This window comes from Arachis ipaensis, chromosome B02 (genome assembly GCF_000816755.2).
Source record: "Arachis ipaensis cultivar K30076 chromosome B02, Araip1.1, whole genome shotgun sequence".
NCBI classification, from domain to species: domain Eukaryota; kingdom Viridiplantae; phylum Streptophyta; class Magnoliopsida; order Fabales; family Fabaceae; genus Arachis; species Arachis ipaensis.
The window spans coordinates 103,046,037-103,053,673 of record NC_029786.2 but is presented as its reverse complement, the minus strand read 5'-3'; positions in this window follow the sequence as shown (position 1 = coordinate 103,053,673).

Sequence of the window (7,637 nt, the reverse complement as noted above, 5' to 3'; positions counted from 1 at the left end):
TGTTGATAAAATCCACTTAATTTAATACAAAATAAATCATAAAATAGTGGTTTATTAAAAGCCTTTTCAAATTATGCTATTTTGAGTATATATAGGGTATTGTGTTTTATCTAGGAAAAAATTAAATATGTGTGTGCATTTGATGATGAGTAAATAGCCAAAATCATCCCTGAAAGATACTCCGATCTCCATTTTGGTCCTCGAAAAATAAAGATAATCAAAATCGTTCCAAAAGATACACGATTGGTCACGTTAGTCCTTCCGTCAGTTGGATGATGACGTGTCACGTTAAGTGCCACGTGGCATATGATGACGTGGAGGGCTAACACCACGTTTCAGAAGATGATTGGTTGACATGTCAGATCGGTGATACTTGGCATGTCAGGTGTCAAGTGAGTGACACGTGGCATGCCACGTGCCACTTGACATGTAAAAAAGTTATTTATAATCAAAACAGTCATTGAAAGTCCAGACGTAAGTCATTTTCATCCCTAAAATTTTAAAAATTAATCAAATTAGTCCTTATATATATATATATATATATAGGTGAATGCTACCCAACCCCCTCTAAAATAACATGTAAGTTATCCTTTATTATGTGTCACATTATAATTGGTCCTTATCTTAACATAGTTGGGACAAGAAGCGTTAACGTCATCGCCATCTACTGCCCTCCCACTGTCCCACACAACCTCTCTTCCCAGTATAGCTAGCGCCTCTTTTTACCATGGATCACTTCTTACCCACATAATTAATGGTTAATTTGGTTATTAAATTTTTTATTAAAAAATATATCTTTATTTAATTACGTGATGGAACATATATTTATATGTAAAATATAATATAATAAATCTATTAAAAGTATTTAAAAGTATAATTAAAATCATGAACATACAACCAAAATTAACCATTAATTATGTGGATAAGCAGTGATCCATGGCAAAAAGAGACGTTGGCTATACTGGGAAGGACGAAGAAGTTATTGGCGACGGAATAAGGGATGATGCACTAAAAAAAGAGAGTTTGTATGGGAGGGCAGTAGATAGCGATGACGTTGGCGCTTCTTGCTCACGAGAAGTCTCTGATACAGTTTGAAGGGTGGATCGGGAACCCGCGGGCGAAACTGGGACCGGATTGCTTGACTGGAACGATGGGGGGTACCTGCAAAGACACTCCGACGCTCAAGTCAGAATGGATCTAAGAGGCAGAAAGTATGTGGAATGGGTGAATACCTGGGGGGACCTGGGTCCTCTTATTTATAGGTGACGGTGGATATCTTATCTTATCTTATTTGGTTAAGATAAGAGAGATATTTGGGTTGGAGGCTTTGAAGGGCCGGTGTTGGGCCTTCGTGTTGAAGCGGGTCGTCCCCGGGTAACCGGGTATGCGGGATCCGTGGGTCGGATCCGTAACAGTTGCCCCCGCAGCGGGAGAGCGAGCGAAGTCGTTCTGTCGCTGGGAGACACTTGTCATAGGCTCGACTTTTTCTCGGGTGCCCGTCTGGTTTCTTTGAGACGAGGTCGGTGCCTCGGTCTCCGTGTCGTGGAAGATTCGTCTGACCGTTTAGGTCTGACGTGACTCTTCCGTATCAGTCGCGTCTGTTGCGTTCTTCGAGGCGTTACCTTTTTTCGAGGGGGTATTTATTGCAGGTTGTGCTTTTTCTTTTTTGCCCTTGTGTTTGCTTTGCTTTCTAAGGGTATTTTCGTCGTTTTGCTTCTTTCAAAAACCGTTTTGGTTTTCCTTCTTCAGTTCCCTCGTTCTGCTTTTACTTCTCTATTGCTTCTCTTTCTAGTTACAGCATTTCCCCTTCTCCATTTTCGCTTTCTGTGGTTGGTCTTCTTCTGCGGCGTCTTTCCTTCGGGTTGTCTTCCTTCGATTTATCAGGTTAGCATTTCTCCTGTTTCTTTTTGCTTCTTCTGCTTTGTTTTCTGCAGTGTTTTATTTTTGCTGAGTGTAGTTTTTAGAGTGGTTTGTGGTGTTTAGATAGTTCTGCTGGGTTTTTTAGAAAAGGGCTGGGGCGAGTGCCACCGTATAACTGGTGGTGTGCGGTGGCGGTGTTTGTTAATGGTTTTTTACCGCCGTCGTTTTCTGCCGTGAGGTTTGGCTGACGGTGGTGCTCGTCGATATTTTAGGTATGGCTCGCCGACGGACGGAGGGTGTGAGGGCTCCGGTGACCCCGGCGGGGGGTGTCCCTGACCTTTTTTCTTGGGTCACTAGTGATGTCTGGGGGACACCGTCGCGGATGACGGAGGCGGACCTCCAACGGCTCCGTGAAGAGGGGGCTGTTTGTGGGGGTGGTGATGGCGAACGCCACTACGAGCTTGCCCTCCCTGGGGTAGACGAGAGGGTTTGCTATACCAATCTTGACTCCCCGACAGTGCCGGATTGGATGTGGGTGTATGAGGCGATGTTCACCCGACTTGGTGTTCGGCTTCCTTTTTCTCCTTTTGTTCAGCAATTGTTGAATCGGTGCTCCGTGGCGCCGTCCCAGCTACATCCGAATAGCTGGGCGGCGATACGGTCTTTTGAGCTTGTTTGTGATTATTTAGAATTACCTGTTTCGGTAAACGTTTTTCTTTTCCTTTTCTTGTGCACTCTTCCGACTAAGGAGGGGAAGCATAAGAAGGGGTATGTATCCTTCCGAGCTCAGCCCCACCGTCGGGTTTTCGGTTTATATGAGGACTCCTTCCACGGTTTTAAGAGTGGGTATTTTAAAGTTCGTCCTGCGAGGGGGCATCACCCCTTTTGGTTGACGCTGGAGGGTGAGCGTCGGTTCCCCACTTACTGGAACTTTAAGGCTGGTCCGTCTGTGTTTACTCGTGTTTCGAAGGAGTTCTTGTCTTCGGAGGAGCGGGATATCGCTCTTGTCTTGTGGCAGTTATTTGGGGAGCGTCCTCTTAATCCTCGGGACGTGATGGGCGATCCGGTTGCTTGCCGGTCGTATGTTGGTGTGTGTCGCGTGTGCTTGTTCTTTATTTTTTTTATGTTTTGTTTCCCGTTTTCGTAACTTGGATTTTTTGTCCCTTGTTTCCTTTGCAGTTGAGATGGCTGGTGGTTTGACATCCTTGGCGCGTCTAAAGGCGGCGATGGCCCAGGAGGAGGGGTCGTCGTCCCCGGCTACTCCTGTTTCTAATCCTGCCGTGGAATCTCAGCCAGTTTCTCAGGAGGTGATTTCCTCGGGTGCACGGGCTGATGCTCAAGTTTCCCCTGGCCCTGCAAACTCTCCTGAAGTCGTCGTGGTGACGGCTGCTGAGGCTTCTCGGAAGAGGAAAAGGCCTGAGGACCCGAGCAGTGAAACTTTTGAGGATGAGGGTCTTGTGCCCAGTGTGATGGATCGACGTTTCGATGCCCCGGGTTTTATTGATCAGCACTTGATGCCTGGAACGGAGCCGTTTTTCGATGGCTGCGACGTTTCGTTCCAGGCCAAGTCGGTGTATCGTGCCCTCCTCCGATCTGCCGTTGTTGTTCGGAAGGCTGAGCCTGTGATGGCTCAGGTCGGTTTGCTGGACAAGAAGCTTCGTCATTCTCATGCCGAGGTAGCCAAGTTGAAGGGGGAACTTGAGGCTGCCGAGGCTGCGAGGGAGAGGGCTGTGAAGTCTTCTGAGGAGGCTGGGTCAGAGATCCTTCGACTTGCCGAGGTTGAAACTTCGCTTCTCTCTCAGTTGGCAGAGGAGCGGCAGCGGGCTTCCGATGTAGGTTCTCAGGCTGCCATGCTTCTTGCCGAGTCGGAGGCTCTAAAGGCCGAGGTTGCTGCCTTGAGGAGGGAGAAGACGGAATTGCTAGCTGATGCGAAGGACGCAATTGTGGCTACCGAGGAAACGATGAGGGCTCAAGCTTCAGTGCTGGCTCCTGGTGTGGATATGTCCGTGATGGGGGCCTTCAAGACAGTTCGTGATGGCCAGATCGTTGACCTCGAGTAGTTTTTACTTTTTATCTCTGGATTTTTTCTTGTGCTTTTGGATATTTTCGGATGGCCGGGGGCCGTGTATTTTGATTTTGGAACACTTTATTCTCGTTTTAGTGGTACTTATCGGCCGTTCGGGCCTTTTGTATGTTCCGTTTTGTTGTTTTTGGGCCGTCCGGGCCAATTATGCATTCCGTTTTAGACTATTTCGTGTGTATTTCGTTTGTTTCCCCGGACCGTCGTTTGGTCGGGTTCTTTTGTGGATATCCGCGTTTTTGGGCCTGGGGGGTGATCAGTCCCCCAGTTGCGGCTGTGTCTTTGTTCCGTTTTTGGGATACTAAAGAAAATAGAAATAGCCGTTCTAATGGAATTTTTATTGATGGTCGGGCCTCGTTAAAACCCTCCGTTGGTGGCGGGAAAAAGTACTCGAGTTTAAAACTTAGATGAGAAATAAAACCTTAGAATTTGTAAACTGGTAGGAGATAGGGCTAGCTCCCTGAGATGAGTTATGCTTCTGGTTTCGTCAATGAGGTCTCGCTCTGCTTCTTCGTCGTTACCTCCTACCGTTTTCCTGGGGCTTGGGTCTCCGATTTCTACCGGGATGACCGCCTCGACGCCGTATGTTAGTCGGAAAGGTGTTTCTCCTGTTGTCGTTTGGGGTGTGGTTCGGTATGACCATAGGACCGACCCGAGTTCGTCGGCCCATAGCCCTTTGGCTTCGTCGAGCCGCTTTTTAAGTCCTTTGACGATTATTTTGTTTGCGGATTCCACCTGTCTGTTTGTCTGGGGATGTTCTACCGAGCTGAAACGGTGGGATACGCGCAGCCCCTCTAAAAATTCTCTGAATTTTTTGTCGGTGAATTGGGTTCCGTTGTCCGAGATAACGATCTCGGGGATCCCGAATCGGGTGACGATCTGACGCCAGAGGAATTTTCGGCATTGGGTTGCCGTTATGGTGGACAGAAACACCTGTTTGACCGCTTGGTCGGTTCGAACCGTCACGGGATGAGCTTGGAAGTATTGCCGTAGGCGTCGGGAGGCCGTAAGGAGTGTGAAAGCTAGCTTTTCTAAGCGTGAGTAGCGAGCTTCCGCGTCTTGTAGGACTTTACTTATGAAGTATACGGGTTTTTGTTCCTTTTTCTCGTTTTCACGGACGAGTGCTGCTGCGAGTGCCTCTTCCGTTATGGAGAGGTATAAGTAAAGCGTTTCCCCGGTTTGGGGTTTGGCGAGGATTGGTGGTTCCGCTAGGACCCTCTTGAAGTGTTGGAATGCTTCTTCGCACTCCGTCTCCCACTTGAAGGGGGCTTCTTTTTTCATTAGTTTGAAGAGAGGGGTCGCTTTTTGGGCCGAAGCCCCGAGAAAGCGTGATAATGCCGTTAGTCGGCCGGTAAGCCTTTGGATGTCTTTAAGGTTTTTGGGGCTCGTCATCTCGAGGATGGCACGACATTTCTCTGGGTTTGCTTCAACTCCGCGTTGCGTAATCATGAAGCCGAGAAACTTTCCTGCCTCCATTCCGAAGGCGCATTTTGCCGGGTTGAGTCGCATCTGGTGCTTTCGTAGGGTGTTCATTATGATTCTGGCTCTGACCTGGGTTGGCTGTCTTGTCGGGCATCCAGATCGGCTAGGAATATTCCGGCCGCATCTCGGGATTTCTTCCTTAGGGCTAGGCTGGTGTTATCGCATTCGGCTGCGACTTCTCGGTCCCCGTGGATGGTGCCGACGGAGCCGTCGTCGGTTCTGAATTTCATAAGGAGGTATTTGGTAAAGATAACTGCGGAGAAGTCGTTGATTGTTTTCCTTCCGAGGATCACATTATAGGCTGTGGAGTCTTTTAGGACTACGAATTCAGATAGGATTGTCTTCTTTTGGCTGTTCGTTCCTATGGTGATGGGAAGTGTGATTGAGCCATCTGGTTTGAGGAAGTTGTCTCCGAGTCCCGTGACGCCGTGGCGGTGTGTTTGGAGGTTGTCGTTGCGGAGTCCGAGTTTATCGAAGGCTCCTCGAAAAAGGATGTTTGAGTTTGCCCCGGTGTCTACCAGTATCCTTCGTACGAGTCCTGTCCCGATTCTAGCTGAGATGACGAAAGGGGCGTCCTCGGCTGAGGTGCCGTGTTGGCAGTCCTCTGGTAAGAACGTTATCGTATTGTCGGCCGCGGAGATTGGGACTTGGTTCCTTACAACCATTACCTTGAGATCTTTCTTCATTGTTAGTTTTGACTTATTTGATACGTCCTTGCCTGTGATGACGTTTACTATGATGGTTGGATCTTCCTCTGGGCTTTCCCTGGGGGGTTGCTTTTGGGTTCTTGGGTTACGTCCTTCTTTCTCCGATGACTTGTCTCTCTCTGCGCGTCTCGGTTCTCTGATGACTTTGGCGAATTCTGGGAGTTTGCCGTCTCGTATGGCTTGTTCAAGGGCGTCTTTAAGGTCGAAACAATCTTGTGTCCTGTGACCATAACCTCGGTGGTATTCGCAGTAGAGGGTTTTGTTGCCTCCTGTCCTTTCTTTGAGTTGCCGGGCTTTCGGGATGATGCCTCGATCTGCTATTTGGTGGTATACCTCAGTAATTGGTGCTGTTAGGGGCGTGTAATTAGAGAATTTGCCTATTCTCGGTGGTCGGCTAGTCGGCCTGGGGTGGTCCCGTTGGTTCTCTTTGAGTGTTGGGTTTTGATGAGAAGCCGAATTGCCGCGCTGGGCGTTGTCGTGCTGCCGCTTGTTGGCGGCGACGACCTGGCTGACTTCTTCGTCGTTGATGTAATCTTTGGCGACGTTCTGGATCTCATGCATGGTCCATACCGGTCTGGTGGTGAGGTGTTTGCGAAAATCTTCGTTCATTAGCCCATTGGTTAGGCAAAGGCTTGCTACGGAATCCGTGAGTCCGTCGACTGTTAGGCATTCGTCGTTGAAGCGGTCGAGGTATTTTCTCGTGGATTCTTCTTGTTTTTGCGTGACCCCTAGTAAGCTGATGGGGTGTTTGGCTTTGGTGATCCTAGTAGTGAACTGGGCCATGAATTTTCGTGTAATATCGTGGAAGCTGGCTATGGATCCGTTCGGGAGGGCGTTGAACCATTTGATCGCTGGCCCGGCGAGGGTTACCGGGAAGGCTATGCATCGGACCGCGTCGGCCGCTCCTTCTAGGTTCATTCTGGCCTCAAAAGCCGTTTACGTCTGAACTTTGAAGGACTATTTTGATTATAAATAACTTTTTTACATGTCAAGTGCCACGTGGCATGCCACGTGTCACTGATCTGACACCTAGTATGCCAGGTATCACCGATCTGACATGTCAACCAATCATCTTGTAACACGTGGCATTAGCCCTCCACGTCATCATATGTCACATGGCACTTAATGTGACATAACATCATCCAACTAACTGAAGGACTAACGTAACCAATCGTGTATCTTTCGGGGACGATTTTGATTATCTTTATCTTTCAAAGACCAAAATAAAAATTGAGTATCTTTCAGGAACGATTTTGGTTATTTACTCTATTTAATTATGACCGAATCAATCGGTTCAATCTATGATCTACTAATTATTGAATCTAATAATTCGATAATTTAACTGATTTAATTATCAGTTTGATTGTGATAATTATTAAAAAACTCATTCACTTTCGCATAAATTATCTATGAGCTCAAAAAATTTGAAATCACATCAGAATATATATAAACCTTTTTTTAGCTTTAGGACAAATAATAGTTACAATAATATATATTTCTTTATTATA